We start from the raw sequence: 15,889 nt of genomic DNA on the forward strand, positions 1-15,889 counted from the left end.
CCTGTGTGTGTGTCTCACCATCTTGCCCTGTGTGTGTGTCTCTCACCATCTTGCCCTGTGTGTGTGTCTCACCATCTTGCCCTGTGTGTGTGTCTCACCATCTTGCCCTGTGTGTGTCTCACCATCTTGCCCTGTGTGTGTGTCTCACCATCTTGCCCTGTGTGTGTGTCTCACCATCTTGCCCTGTGTGTGTGTGTCTCACCATCTTGCCCTGTGTGCTCACCATCTTGCCCTGTGTGTGTCTCACCATCTTGCCCTGTGTGTGTGTCTCACCATCTTGCCCTGTGTGTGTGCCCTGTGTGTGTGTCTCACCATCTTGCCCTGTGTGTGTGTCTCACCATCTTGCCCTGTGTGTGTGTCTCACCATCTTGCCCTGTGTGTGTGTCTCACCATCTTGCCCTGTGTGTGTGTCTCACCATCTTGCCCTGTGTGTGTGTCTCACCATCTTGCCCTGTGTGTGTGTCTCACCATCTTGCCCCGCTGCTGAGCGGAGCGGGTCTCTCGGAGGGTGAAGACGTTACCGCACACAGAGATCTCTCTCCAGACGCCCGGTTTGGAATCCTCCGTGAAGCCGTGGCGAGGGTGCATCACCAGCACGCCGTTGGTGGTCAGCCCGTCCATCTGACCGTCACACGTCTTCCATTTAGCTGCCTTCTCCTGACGTGGGCGGGGGGGGTTTAGAGAGGGAAATAGAAAGTAAATTGTTAATTTTCTTTATAGTGTCAAGATTTACTGTACTGTGTGGTATATGCATGTACCTTTCTGAACATTTTAACAAATCAAAGAGGAGGTGAAAATCCCCCATTTTCATTTTAGTGACACACACACACCTGGTCTCCCCGTCCCACACACACACACCTCTCCTCCCCCGTCCCACACACCTCTCCTCCCCCCATCCCACACACACACACTCTCCTCCCCCATCCCACACACACACACACACACACACACACACACACACACACACACACACACACACACCTCTCCTCCCCTCATCCCACACACACACACACACACACACACACTCTCCTCCCCCGTCCCACACACACACCCCCCCCCCCCGACCCACACCCCCGACCCCCGACCCACACACCCCGACCCACACACCCCCCCCCCGACCCACTCACCCCTCCCCACTCACCCCTCCCCACTCCCCACTCACCCCTAGGAAGATGTTCTTGGAGCTGTCGAAGCCGGCAGCGTAGATGCGTGCGGTGTAGGGGCGTCCTCTGACACATGACACGGCAGGCGAAGCGAGAGATGGTGCTCTGGACCGACTGGGTGTCTGAGTTACTCTGGCTCCCTGCCACCGTGTCGGTGACCACAAAGTCTATAGGGCTCTCTGTGGAACGACCAATCTGACCGGAGGAGGGAGGGGAACGGTGGGAGAGAAAAGACTATGTTACAAGTAGGTTGACTTTATGTGGGAGGCAGACAGAGAGGGAGAGAAATGGGGGAGAGAGAAAGACAATATGTTACAAGTAGGTTGACTTTATGTGGGAGGCAGACAGAGAGGGGAGAGAAATGGGGAGAGAGAAAGACAATATGTTACAAGTAGGTTGACTTTATGTGGGAGGCAGACAGAGAGAGGGAGAGAAATGGGGGGAGAGAAAGACAATATGTTACAAGTAGGTTGACTTTATGTGGGAGACAGACTGAGAGAGGGAGAGAAATTGGGAGAGAGAAAGACAATATGTTACAAGTAGGTTGACTTTATGTGGGAGACAGACAGAGAGGGAGAGAAATGGGGAGAGAAAGACAGAGGACGTAAATGTGTTTAGGAGACATCGACTGCACAGGTAGATTTAAAACTAATTCCATTGAAAACAGGTAATATGTTATTTATGCTCATAACTCATGTCTTATCAAGGGGGTTTACTTCTACCTCACAGAAACAGGCTCCTGCCCAATGGGTTATTCTGACTCAATACTTACTAACTTAATACTGTAACTAGTTAACACACAACACATTTGAAAGTACAAACACAAGCCAATACATTCACATAAATATATAAGAATATGGATAGGTCCCAAATGGCGCCCTATTCCCTAATAGTCCTATGGCCCCTGGTTGAAATAGGTGCACTACTTAGGGAATAGGGTGCACTACAGAGCCCTATGGGCTCTGGTTAAAAGATGTGCACTACATTAGGGTTGGTGACTAAGATTTTATCGTCTATCGATGTGTGACAGCTATCGTTGATGGTTTAGCATATTTAAAACTGGACCGCAGCACCAGAGTCTGACATCACGGCGAGCGCACCTCACAGTGACATGCCAAATGCCCTTTTTACCTAACTGCCTAAATGTTCAAAATATATGGTAGTTATGAACATAAAGCAACAGAACCATGTAGAGTGAAGAGTACCAAAGCAGTGTAATATCTCAGATCTGCCCTAACAGGGTCCCTCCCATCCCCTCTCCAACATGGGATGATCTGGGGCCAGACGTATGGTTTAAAACAGAAAGGAGCCCAGAGGACAGAACGTTCCAGATGTGCTTTACCCTGATGATCCAGACTAAATAACACGACTACCATATATATCTATGCTTTTAAAGGTAGGCTAATTTAACTGATATCTGAGTATTTTGTATAGACAACAGAAACACTACTAAGTTGAAAATCTGCTGGTGAGCAGATGAAAGCAACAGTCCCCTCCACAAAACGCTGTTTACATTGATATCCATACTGAATGAAGCACTTAGAAAGAGACCTCACGGACACCCGAAACCTTTTCACTTCATTTAAGGGGAAAATTTGCCTTAAAATGTATTTTTGTGCAACTGACTTAAAAGTGTAGGAAAGTTTAAGAGAAAATGTCCTTAAGGATGTTTTCTGCAACTGGGCCCAGAAGGATGAGTTTGTCGTTACCTGGAACATGTCTGTGTTGTTATCATGAGTATATTCCACCACCACCGTCTGACCTCTGGATAACGTGTAGGAGATGCTGTGTTGGTCCTTGTTGCTGATAGCCTGGAGAGGGGGGAGGGACAGAGGGAGGGAGGACGGGGGGACAGGGAAAGATGGGGGAGGGATGGAGAAATGAGGAACTATCAGTGTAGAAATGTTGAACAGAGAAGGTTCTGTCCTCAGCTCTTTTTGTTATATTTCTATCTGCTAAGTAGCGTTCTAAACGTCTCTCTCACACACACACACACACACACACACACACACACACACACACACACACACACACACACCTCAATCACAAATCCAAATGGTCCCCAACAATCCCAGCCTCGTAGCTTAACAGGCCTGTTTAAAGACTTAATTAAGAGGATGGAAACAGACATGTTTCCAAGGACACACACACACACACACTTTGTAGGACATCTCTCTGCTGACCTTCATTGGACAGTTCACACTTAACTCTGCCGTAAACAGCCAGTGTGTTCTGTGTGTTCGTAAAGGCATGGTTCACATACTTCCACTGTTAACCAAGGCAGTAGTGTTATGGTGTTGTGTGTAGGTTTTTAATTGAATTACAATTTTATTTTTTACCTTTATTTAACTAGTCAAGTCAGTTAAGAAAAAAATCTTATATACAACGATGGCCTACCAAAGGACAAAAGGCCTCCTGCAAGGACAGAGTAGAAAGGCCTCCCGCAAGGACAGGGTAGAAAGGCCTCCTGCAGGGACAGGGTAAAAGGGCCTCCTGCAGGGACAGGGTAAAAGGGCCTCCCGCAAGGACAGGGTAGAAAGGCCTCCTGCAGGGACAGGGTAAAAGGGCCTCCCGCAAGGACAGGGTAAAGGGCCTCCTGCAGGGACAGGGTAGAAAGGCCTCCTGCAAGGACAGGATAAAAGGGCCTCCTGCAGGGACAGGGTAGAAAGGCCTCCTGCAAGGACAGGGTAAAAGGGCCTCCTGCATGGACAGGGTAAAAGGGCCTCCTGCAAGGACAGGATAAAAGGGCCTCCTGCAGGGACAGGGTAGAAAGGCCTCCTGCAAGGACAGGGTAAGGGCCTCCTGCAGGGACAGGATAAAAGGGCCTCCTGCAAGGACAGGGTAAAGGGCCTCCCGCAAGGACAGGGTAAAAGGGCCTCCTGCAAGGACAGGGTAAAAGGGCCTCCTGCAAGGACAGGGTAAAAGGGCCTCCTGCATGGACAGGGTAAAAGGGCCTCCTGCATGGACAGGGTAAAAGGGCCTCCCGCAAGGACAGGGTAAAGGGCCTCCTGCAGGGACAGGGTAGAAAGGCCTCCTGCAAGGACAGGGTAAAAGGGCCTCCTGCAAGGACAGGGTAAAAGGGCCTCCCGCAAGGACAGGGTAAAAGGGCCTCCTGCATGGACAGGGTAAAGGGCCTCCTGCAAGGACAGGGTAAAAGGGCCTCCCGCATGGACAGGGTAAAGGGCCTCCCGCAAGGACAGGGTAAAAGGGCCTCCTGCAAGGACAGGGTAAAAGGGCCTCCTGCAGGACAGGGTAAAGGGCCTCCTGCATGGACAGGGTAAAAGGGCCTCCTGCAAGGACAGGGTAAAAGGGCCTCCTGCATGGACAGGGTAAAAGGGCCTCCTGCATGGACAGGGTAAAAGGGCCTCCCGCAAGGACAGGGTAAAAGGGCCTCCCGCAAGGACAGGATAAAAGGGCCTCCCGCAAGGACAGGGTAAAAGGGCCTCCCGCAGGGACAGGGTAGAAAGGCCTCCAGCAGGGACAGGGTAAAAGGGCCTCCCGCAGGGACAGGGTAGAAAGGCAGGCCTCCTGCAGGGACAGGGTAAAAGGGCCTCCTGCAAGGACAGGGTAAAAGGGCCTCCCGCATGGACAGGGTAAAAGGGCCTCCCGCAAGGACAGGGTAAAAGGGCCTCCCGCAAGGACAGGATAAAAGGGCCTCCTGCAAGGACAGGGTAAAAGGGCCTCCCGCAGGACAGGGTAAAAGGGCCTCCCGCAGGGACAGGGTAAAAGGCCTCCTGCAGGGACAGGGTAAAAGGCCTCCTGCAGGGACAGGGTAAAAAGGCCTCCTGCAGGGACAGGGTAGAAAGGCCTCCTGCAGGGACAGGGTAGAAAGGCCTCCTGCAGGGACAGGGTAGAAAGGCCTCCTGCAGGGACAGGGTAGAAAGGCCTCCTGCAGGGACAGGGTAGAAAGGCCTCCTGCAGGGACAGGGTAGAAAGGCCTCCTGCAGGGACAGGGTAGAAAGGCCTCCTGCAGGGACAGGGTAGAAAGGCCTCCTGCAGGGACAGGGTAGAAAGGCCTCCTGCAGGGACAGGGTAGAAAGGCCTCCTGCAGGGACAGGGTAGAAAGGCCTCCTGCAGGGACAGGGTAGAAAGGCCACCTGCAGGGACAGGGTAGAAAGGCCTCCTGCAGGGACAGGGTAGAAAGGCCTCCTGCAGGGACAGGGTAGAAAGGCCTCCCGCAGGGACAGGGTAGAAAGGCCTCCCGCAGGGACAGGGTAAAAGGGCCTCCCGCAAGGACAGGGTAGAAAGGCCTCCTGCAGGGACAGGGTAGAAAGGCCTCCTGCAGGGACAGGGTAGAAAGGCCTCCTGCAGGGACAGGGTAGAAAGGCCTCCTGCAGGGACAGGGTAGAAAGGCCTCCTGCAGGGACAGGGTAGAAAGGCCTCCTGCAGGGACAGGGTAAAAGGCCTCCTGCAGGGACAGGGTGCTGGGATTAAAAATACAAATATAAGACAAAACACAAATCACGACAAGAGATACTGGTAGGGGTGTGTGTGTATGTCTTACCTTAGCTGCCTGTGCGGTGCAGGCAGCGTGCACTGTGCTGGGTTTGACCCCATTAGCCTTGGGTCTCTTAGACAGACTGAAGCGGCTTTTCCTCCTGCCTCGATCACCGTTGGGTAGAGAGCCATTGTACCTAAAGAGAGAGACAGACAGAGATAAACAAGGGGATAGGATGCCATGTTGGAAGCAAGAAGTGTTCCTAGAGCAGGCAGGGGGAGTTGCTGTGAGTTCACAGACACGCCTGCATTGTGTGTGTGTGTCTGTGTGTGTGTGTGTGTGTGTGTGTGTGTGTGTGTGTGTGTGTATGTATTACTATCTTCGTGGGTACTGGAAATCCCCAAAAGTATTTCCCAGGTCCCCATGAGTACAAAGGCTAGATTTAAAGATAGGTTTAAGCTATGAGTGTGTGTGATCCAGCTCATATCTCATCACTGTTTTCCATTGGAGACCAGGACCAACACTACTGTTATAATCATCTCCCTGGAGACCAACACTACTGTGATAATCATCTCCCTGGAGACCAACACTACTGTTATAATCATCTCCCTGGAGACCAACACTACTGTTATAATCATCTCCCTGGAGACCAACACTACTGTTATAATCATCTCCCTGGAGACCAACACTACTGTTATAATCATCTCCCTGGAGACCAACACTACTGTTATAATCATCTCCCTGGAGACCAACACTACTGTTATAATCATCTCCCTGGAGACCAACACTACTGTTATAATCATCAATTATTTTCCTCAACATAGAGGAACAGCCATAAGTATCTGAGTTACTATCATCAATATAGAGGAACAGCCATAAGTATCTCAGTATCATCAACATAGAGGAACAGCCATAAGTATCTCAGTATCATCAACATAGAGGAACAGCCATAAGCATCTGAGTTGGTAACTAAGTGGTGAAGTGTTATAATGTGGTTGGCTCCTTACCCCAGCACCATGAGCTCTCCATATTTCACTGGCACTTTGGAGGACGAGGTGGAGGAGGGGGAGATATTTTCCTGCTCTGGAGAGAACATGGGCCCGGCTGGCTGGATGGGTGAGGGTAGGAGGGAGGTCACACTAAATGGGTGGGGTCAGCTGAGCTTCAGCTCCGCCTCCTCATCCTGCATGTGCCTGTTGGTTGTCGCCGCTGCAACCCTAGATAGAGATAAGAGAGAGAGCGTGTGAGGTCAGTCACACGTGGACAACACAGCTCACAACATCAGGAAGTCACCTGATCTCTCAGGTCTCACCTTACACTGAACAGGAAGTCACTGACAGTTACACCACCACACACCCATTAAGACACACAAATAGGGCCCTAGAAAAAAATATCTGCGTTGCGCCAAGCGTGGAATCCAGACATTAAACCCGAATGAAACAATACTCCAATAGCATTTTCTTTCATCTTTCTGAAAGGGCCTGTCTGTGTTGTGGTGCTCTTATGTCTAGTCTACACTTAGTGTAGCCGTTAGCGATGATGCTAATGATAACCATCTGCCGGTAGATGAAAAGGCTTTCCCAAAAACCTTCTCAATTTAATGTTAACTACAAAGCAGCCTATCTGCTACCTACCTGGCAGAATGATACCATGATTATTTGCATCAATCCAGTGGCCATTTGCTTAGAAAACTCTGCAATCTCATGAGGGCTACAGAAGCACTGCTAACCAAACAACGGTCTCTGGCTGGTGCCACCTGCATTACAGGATAACTACACCCACACGTGTGTGTTTGCTATGTGGTCTGGGGTTGAAATGGTTGCTGCTGTGTGTCTGTGTATCCCCTTAGGATAGGTTTATACCCCCCACGCGGTCACCAACCCCCCACGGTCACCAAACTCCCCACGCGGTCACCAAACTCCCCACGCGGTCACCAAACTCCCCACGTGGTCACCAAACCCCCTCCCCACGCGGTCACCAAACTCCCCTCCCCACGCGGTCACCAAACTCCCCCACGCGGTCACCAAACCCCCCACGCGGTCACCAAACCCCCCCTCCCTACACGGTCACCAAACTCCCCCACGCAGTCACCACACTCCCCACGCAGTCACCACACTCCCCACGCAGTCACCAAACCCCCCTTCCCACCAAACTCCCCACGCAGTCACCAACCTCCCCCACGCAGTCACCAAACTCCCCCACGCAGTCACCAAACTCCCCACGCAGTCACCAAACTCCCCCCACCCACGCGGTCACCAAACCCCCTCCCCACGCGGTCACCACACTCCCCCACGCAGTCACCACACTCCCCACGCAGTCACCACACTCCCCACGCAGTCACCACACTCCCCACGCAGTCACCACACTCCCCCACGCAGTCACCACACTCCCCACGCAGTCACCACACTCCCCCACGCAGTCACCACACTCCCCCACGCAGTCACCACACTCCCCCACGCAGTCACCACACTCCCCCACGCAGTCACCACACTCCCCCACGCAGTCACCACACTCCCCCACGCAGTCACCACACTCCCCACGCAGTCACCACACTCCCCCACGCAGTCACCACACTCCCCACGCAGTCACCACACTCCCCCACGCAGTCACCACACTCCCCCACGCAGTCACCAAACTCCCCACGCAGTCACCAACCCCCGCGGTCACCAAACTCCCCCCACGCGGTCACCAAACTCCCCACGCAGTCACCAAACTCCCCACGCAGTCACCAAACTCCCCCACGCAGTCACCAAACTCCCCCACGCAGTCACCAAACTCCCCACGCAGTCACCAAACTCCCCACGCAGTCACCAAACTCCCCACGCAGTCACCAAACTCCCCACGCAGTCACCAAACTCCCCACGCAGTCACCAAACTCCCCACGCAGTCACCAAACTCCCCACGCAGTCACCAAACTCCCCACGCAGTCACCAAACTCCCCACGCAGTCACCAAACTCCCCACGCAGTCACCAAACTCCCCACGCAGTCACCAAACTCCCCCACGCAGTCACCAAACTCCCCACGCAGTCACCAAACTCCCCCACGCGGTCACCAAATGCGCTCGGCAGAAAAACAAGGGGTGCTTAAAGTTTCAAGTTGCAAAAGGTTTTGCTACCGTTTCCCCTAATGAATACGACCCAGGGCTTCCACAGTGACCTCACTTCCTCAGACAACGGTGCCTTTGTGCAGCCAGGCAGTCCCCCCCTAAAAACAACACCAACAATTTGCCTGTGTCCTGTTTGGCACGCAGGTCGAGTCCCGTCCTTCAACAGTTCAAGGAAAGGGAAAGGTGTGCTATTCTTCAACCACACTTTTGAGTGTTCAGAATGCACACTGGACTGGCTGTTGATCGGGACGCTTGTGAGAACTGCGCTGACGAAGTCGCTTCACATGGGAGTTGAGGTGATTCACAAATGGAATAGATCAGGCCAGTTTCCTGGAAACAGATTCACACACAACCTATTTCATACCTCTCAGCTGCCAAGGCATCATTTGCAAAAAGCGAAGGCCTCAACTCACATCAAGTTAAAATAATGTTACTCCCCACCACACTAACCACAAAAACACTAATGGAGAACTTCCAACGGAGATGGCTGACTGTTAACACCTTCTCACAAAGCAACTGTCTTGATGATGCAGAGGTTGTTGATCCCGCTCACCCCAAGTCTTCAACGACACCCTCCTGATGGAAACAGTCCCCCCCCCCCAAAAATAACACTCGTGCCCACATCAACATAAACACTGGTGAACCCCTGATGTGGGGCAGCCTAAGGCTCAGGGGTCGGAGCTAATCAACTCAAAAGTTCTCACCCAAAATCTGATGACAGGAGTCCAAACACCCTCTTTTAGGAAGTGTCTGAATCTCAATGAACGTTTAGGTTATCAGCTCAGTGGAGAAAAGTAATTTCATGAGAGAGAGAGAAAAGTCCCTTCATATATGAGTGAGAGTGTGTGAGTGAGAGAGAGAAAAGTCCCTTCATATATGAGTGAGAGTGTGTGAGTGAGAGTGTGTGAGTGAGTGAGGGAGAGGCAGTGTGTTTCCAGATGAAGGGATGGTGGTGAGGAAGCAGACAGACTAGGTGTGGTGTGGTGGAGGACCTCCATGGGGAAGCAGACAGACTAGGCGTGGTGTGGTGGAGGACCTCCATGGGGAAGCAGACAGACTAGGCGTGGTGTGGTGGAGGACCACCATGGGGAAGCAGACAGACTAGGCGTGGTGTGGTGGAGGACCTCCATGGGGAAGCAGACAGACTAGGCGTGGTGTGGTGGAGGACCTCCATGGGGAAGCAGACAGACTAGGCGTGGTGTGGTGGAGGACCTCCATGGGGAAGCAGACAGACTAGGCGTGGTGTGGTGGAGGACCTCCATGGGGAAGCAGACAGACTAGGCGTGGTGTGGTGGAGGACCTCCATGGGGAAGCAGACAGACTAGGCGTGGTGGAGGACCTCCATGGGGAAGCAGACAGACTAGGCGTGGTGTGGTGGAGGACCTCCATGGGGAAGCAGACAGACTAGGCGTGGTGTGGTGGAGGACCTCCATGGGGAAGCAGACAGACTAGGCGTGGTGTGGTGGAGGACCTCCATGGGGAAGCAGACAGACTAGGCGTGGTGTGGTGGAGGACCTCCATGGGGAAGCAGACAGACTAGGCGTGGTGGAGGACCTCCATGGGGAAGCAGACAGACTAGGCGTGGTGGAGGACCTCCATGGGGAAGCAGACAGACTAGGCGTAGTGTGGTGGAGGACCTCCATGGGGAAGCAGACAGACTAGGCGTAGTGTGGTGGAGGACCTCCATGGGGAAGCAGACAGACTAGGCGTGGTGTGGTGGAGGACCTCCATGGGGAAGCAGACAGACTAGGCGTGGTGTGGTGGAGGACCTCCATGGGGAAGCAGACAGACTAGGCGTGGTGTGGTGGAGGACCTCCATGGGGAAGCAGACAGACTAGGCGTGGTGTGGTGGAGGACCTCCATGGGGAAGCAGACAGACTAGGCGTAGTGTGGTGGAGGACCTCCATGGGGAAGCAGACAGACTAGGCGTGGTGTGGTGGAGGACCTCCATGAGGAAGCAGACAGACTAGGCGTGGTGGAGGACCTCCATGGGGAAGCAGACAGACTAGGCGTGGTGTGGTGGAGGACCTCCATGGGGAAGCAGACAGACTAGGCGTGGTGTGGTGGAGGACCTCCATGGGGAAGCAGACAGACTAGGTGTGGTGTGGTGGAGGACCTCCATGGGGAAGCAGACAGACTAGGCGTGGTGTGGTGGATGACCTCCATGAGGAAGCAGACAGACTAGGCGTGGTGTGGTGGAGGACCTCCATGAGGAAGCAGACAGACTAGGCGTGGTGTGGTGGAGGACCTCCATGGGGAAGCAGACAGACTAGGCGTGGTGTGGTGGAGGACCTCCATGAGGAAGCAGACAGACTAGGGGTGGTGTGGTGGAGGACCTCCATGAGGAAGCAGACAGACTAGGCGTGGTGTGGTGGAGGCCCTCCATGGGGAAGCAGACAGACTAGGCGTAGTGTGGTGGAGGACCTCCATGGGGAAGCAGACAGACTAGGCGTGGTGTGGTGGAGGACCTCCATGAGGAAGCAGACAGACTAGGGGTGGTGTGGTGGAGGACCTCCATGAGGAAGCAGACAGACTAGGCGTGGTGTGGTGGAGGCCCTCCATGAGGAAGCAGACAGACTAGGCGTGGTGTGGTGGAGGACCTCCATGGGGAAGCAGACAGACTAGGCGTGGTGTGGTGGAGGACCTCCATGGGGAAGGACAACCACATCAGTGGCCCCAGCAGACAGCCTGCTTCCTGGGCAAACACCAGCTGCCTCCTGGGATATCCAACAGGCCAGCCAGTTAGCCAGCCTGCTCACCAGCCAGCAAGTCAACCAGACAGCCAACAAACTAGCCAGACAGCCAGCTAACCAGTCAATCACAGTCAACCAACCAACCAGACAGCCTGTCAGTCCGCGAACCTTTCAGGCACCCAGTCTAGCAGCACCTCTAAGAGAGAGTACTAAGCTAAGTCAGTATCAGTCATCTTACTTTCACTTAGTGCTGCTGGCTGACTGGAGGCCTGGCTGGTTAGCTGACTCGCTGTCTAAATGGTTTGTAGACTGGCTAATTGGCTGGCTGGTTAAATGAGTAACAGGGGTCCTCTGCAGCTCAGTTGGTAGAGCCTGGCACTTGTAACGGCAGGATAGTGGGTTCAAATCCCAAAACTTTCTGCTAAGCGGAATATATTATAGTTAAGCCAGTCTCGTTGATGGCTATCAACTCTCTGCACTTCAGCCTCCATTAAGGGCAACTCTCAACCAACTCTCAACCTTCAGCGAGAACACTCCTATCCTTAGGTTGTTTACTCGCAGCTGGGGATGGGCACAGCTTTTGAAATATTGGAATATCTGAACAGACATTAGTATTTGATTACTTGTGTGAGTAAAAATTACAGGCCTATTTTAAAAATGAAAATATCCATGTTACATTGCTGCATACAAGGATATACCACGATATTTCAAATTCTTAATTCAATAAAACTAACTTTTAAAAGTCATTTTTATGACATGCACCCCATAAAGACAGGTGCCTTCACACATGATTGTTTTTGTTAGCCAATCAAAGCTTCACTAGGCCTCCAGTCAAAGAGGCTCACTACAATACATTTTAATAGGAAGTTAGCAAAAATAGAGAAGCTCTTGCTGCCGTGGAAAGGAACATACCTGTCTATTCGTGAAAAACTGATTAACTCTTTAGTCATATACCAGTTTACCTATTTGCAGAAATATTCCATTTTATTTGGAACAGCAAGCCAAACAAAATTAAAAGGGGCCTATTTATATAATGAATATGAATTTGGAGGGCAGAAATGATTAAATATTAAAGCATTAGACCTTAAATCCGAACTGTTTCTCTAGCAGATTAGTAAGAATGTCTCACTCCATGTTCAAGAATGGCTGTTTTCCCCCATTTATTCAGATTACAACCTCTCACTTTCGGTTATTAAAAAATGAAACAATCTCTAAAATATTGCTATTTTTAAAACAAACCATAGACAGCCGGTTGCAATTCCAGTTTAATCCACCAGAAAAGACAGAACAAATATTATGGTTAACCTCAAATATACTAATTGACTAAAAATGTATTTTTAAAAAATATATTATTATTATTATTTTAAATGTATAATCTTTGTAAATTATATCATAAATGGAGTTGTCACACAAAAATACAGAAATGTTTGCTCTACTCAAAATTACAACCAACTAATTGCAGCATTACCACAGAAATGGAAGAGGCAAGTGGAAGGGGGAGCAAATAAGGACCTTGCCTGTTGGCTCTACATTAAAAACCAAAAATTGGTTAAAGAAAATTGTGATAAATAAAAAAAGTATACCATTTTCATTTATGGACAAAAAAATTGACAGCTGTGCCATATGATTCCAAAATAGTTGGGAAGAGATTTTCAATGTACCGATTCCATGGCACATGGTTTTCATATATATATAGGGGGTACAACCATCGCAGTTCTGCATATTTGGTTTTGGTACGGTCCATGTAGCTTGTTTTTGGTCACAAGTTCAGGAATGGCTGAAGAATTGCAACATTTAACTGGAGCCAACTCTGCAAATTTTTATTTTATTTTACCTTTATTTAACTAGGCAAGTCAGTTAAGAACAAATTCTTATTTTCAACGACGGCCTAGGAACTGTGGGTTAACTGCCTGTGGGTTAACTGCCTGTTCAAGGTACAGATTTGTACCTTGTCAGCTCGGGGGTTTGAACTTGCAACCTTCTGGTTACTAGTCCAACGCTCTAACCACTAGGCTACCCTGCCGCCCCGGCACTGCTGGGTGATTTAAAAAGTCATAGTCAATCGATCAATAATACAATAATACTCTTAGCAAAAATGTTGATGTTTAATTTAAAATGTGTAACATCTATGAGAAAAGAAAGGTTCAGAACATTGGTGAAATATCACACCACAGGCAAATAGAAAACTGGATGGTGTTCAGAGATAGATGGGAGGGGTTGAGGGGAGCTGAAGGCTGGGACTGGATGGTGTTCAGAGATAGATGGGAGGGGTTGAGGGGAGCTGAAGGATGGGACTGGATGGTGTTCAGAGATAGATGGGAGGGGTTGAGGGAGCTGAAGGATGGGACTGGATGATGTTCAGAGATAGACGGGAGGGGTTGAGGGGAGCTGAAGGATGGGACTGGATGGTGTTCAGAGATAGATGGGAGGGGTTGAGGGAGCTGAAGGCTGGGACTGGATGGTGTTCAGAGATAGATGGGAGGGGTTGAGGGGAGCTGAAGGATGGGACTGGATGGTGTTCAGAGATAGATGGGAGGGGTTGAGGGGAGCTGAAGGATGGGACTGGATGGTGTTCAGAGATAGATGGGAGGGGTTGAGGGGAGCTGAAGGATGGGACTGGATGGTGTTCAGAGATAGATGGGAGGGGTTGAGGGGAGCTGAAGGATGGGACTGGATGGTGTTCAGAGATAGATGGGAGGGGTTGAGGGGAGCTGAAGGCTGGGACTGGATGGTGTTCAGAGATAGATGGGTGGGGTTGAGGGTAGCTGAAGGATGGGACTGGATGGTGTTCAGAGATAGATGGGAGGGGTTGAGGGGAGCTGAAGGCTGGGACTGGATGGTGTTCAGAGATAGATGGGAGGGGTTGAGGGGAGTTGTTGCTTACGCCCTGCATCCGGTCTGGACTCCTGAGTGTGTTGGTTGTTGCTTACGCCCTGCATCCGGTCTGGACTCCTGAGTGTGTTGGTTGCATGGAGGGATCAGAGGAGGAGGATTGGTTTGCACACGTTGAAGATTACAAGTCTGATGACCAGGTAATCGATCTGAGGGGACTCTCGGGAAAGGAGAACGACACTAATGATACCTCTCTCAGTCTCTCTTTCCCTCCCGCTCACAGACTCCCCGTCGTTGCCTCCCTCCCTCATTCTTCCTGTGTAACCCATCAAATCGATGAGCAGGGATGTGTAAAATATCAAAAGAGAGGGAAGGAGAAGAGGAGGAATCATCTCAGTCACCTGGGATTTGGGAGGGAAATTGTGTTCCAGACAGGGAGAGGGGATGTGTGTAGGCTACCTGGAATTTGGGAGGTTCCAGACAGGGAGAAGGGATGTGTGTAGGCTACCTGGAATTTGGGAGGTTCCAGACAGGGAGAAGGGATGTGTGTTAGGCTACCTGGAATTTGGGAGGTTCCAGACAGGGAGAGGGGATGTGTGTAGGCTACCTGGAATTTGGGAGGTTCCAGACAGGGAGAAGGGATGTGTGTAGGCTACCTGGGATTTGGGAGGGAAATTGTGTTCCAGACAGGGAGAGGGGATGTGTGTAGGCTACCTGGAATTTGCGAGGTTCCAGACAGGGAGAAGGGATGTGTGTAGGCTACCTGGAATTTGGGAGGTTCCAGACAGGGAGAAGGGATGTGTGTAGGCTACCTGGGATTTGGGAGGGAAATCGTGTTCCAGTCAGGGAGAGGGGATGTGTGTAGGCTACCTGGGATTTGGGAGGGAAATCGTGTTGCAGTCAGGGAGAGGGGATGTGTGTAGGCTACCTGGGATTTGGGAGGGAAATCGTGTTCCAGTCAGGGAGAGGGGATGTGTGTAGGCTACCTGGGATTTGGATTTGGTTCTGGAGCACTGGTCTGGGATGGGGTTCTGGAGCACTGGTCTGGGATGGGGTTCTGGAGCACTGGTCTGGGGTTCTGGAGCACTGGTCTGGGATGGGGTTCTGGAGCACTGGTCTGGGATGGGGTTCTGGAGCACTGGTCTGGGATGGGGTTCTGGAGCACTGGTCTGGGATGGGGTTCTGGAGCACTGGTCTGGGATGGGGTTCTGGAGCACTGGTCTGGGATGGGGTTCTGGAGCACTGGTCTGGGGCCTAGCTGGGAGAGCAGGAAGGCCGTCTGTATTATGAAACTAACCTATGGGTTAGGAAGGCCGTCTGACCCCCTGCATTGGGGTGGCAGGTAGCCTAGTGGTTAGAGTGTTGGGCCAGTAACCAGCAGGTAGCCTAGTGGTTAGAGTGTTGGGCCAGTAACCAGCAGGTAGCCTAGTGGTTAGAGTGTTGGGCCAGTAACCAGCAGGTAGCCTAGTGGTTAGAGTGTTGGGCCAGTAACCAGCAGGTAGCCTAGTGGTTAGAGTGTTGGGCCAGTAACCAGCAGGTAGCCTAGTGGTTAAAGTGTTGGGCCAGTAACCAGCAGGTAGCCTAGTGGTTAGAGCGTTGGGCCAGTAACCAGCAGGTAGCCTAGTGGTTAGAGTGTTGGGCCAGTAACCAGCAGGT

At 51.6% G+C, this 15,889-nt stretch overlaps 2 pseudogenes; both read right to left on the reverse strand.

The window, feature by feature from the left end:
- Positions 1–377: 377 nt before the first annotated feature.
- Positions 378–15,889, reverse strand: part of LOC135528871 (E3 ubiquitin-protein ligase pellino homolog 1-like) — a 29,969-nt pseudogene continuing 14,457 nt past the window's right edge.
- On the reverse strand, positions 13,565–14,294 carry LOC135528868 (uncharacterized; annotated as a pseudogene).

This window comes from Oncorhynchus masou, unplaced genomic scaffold (assembly GCF_036934945.1).
Source record: "Oncorhynchus masou masou isolate Uvic2021 unplaced genomic scaffold, UVic_Omas_1.1 unplaced_scaffold_1052, whole genome shotgun sequence".
NCBI classification, from domain to species: domain Eukaryota; kingdom Metazoa; phylum Chordata; class Actinopteri; order Salmoniformes; family Salmonidae; genus Oncorhynchus; species Oncorhynchus masou.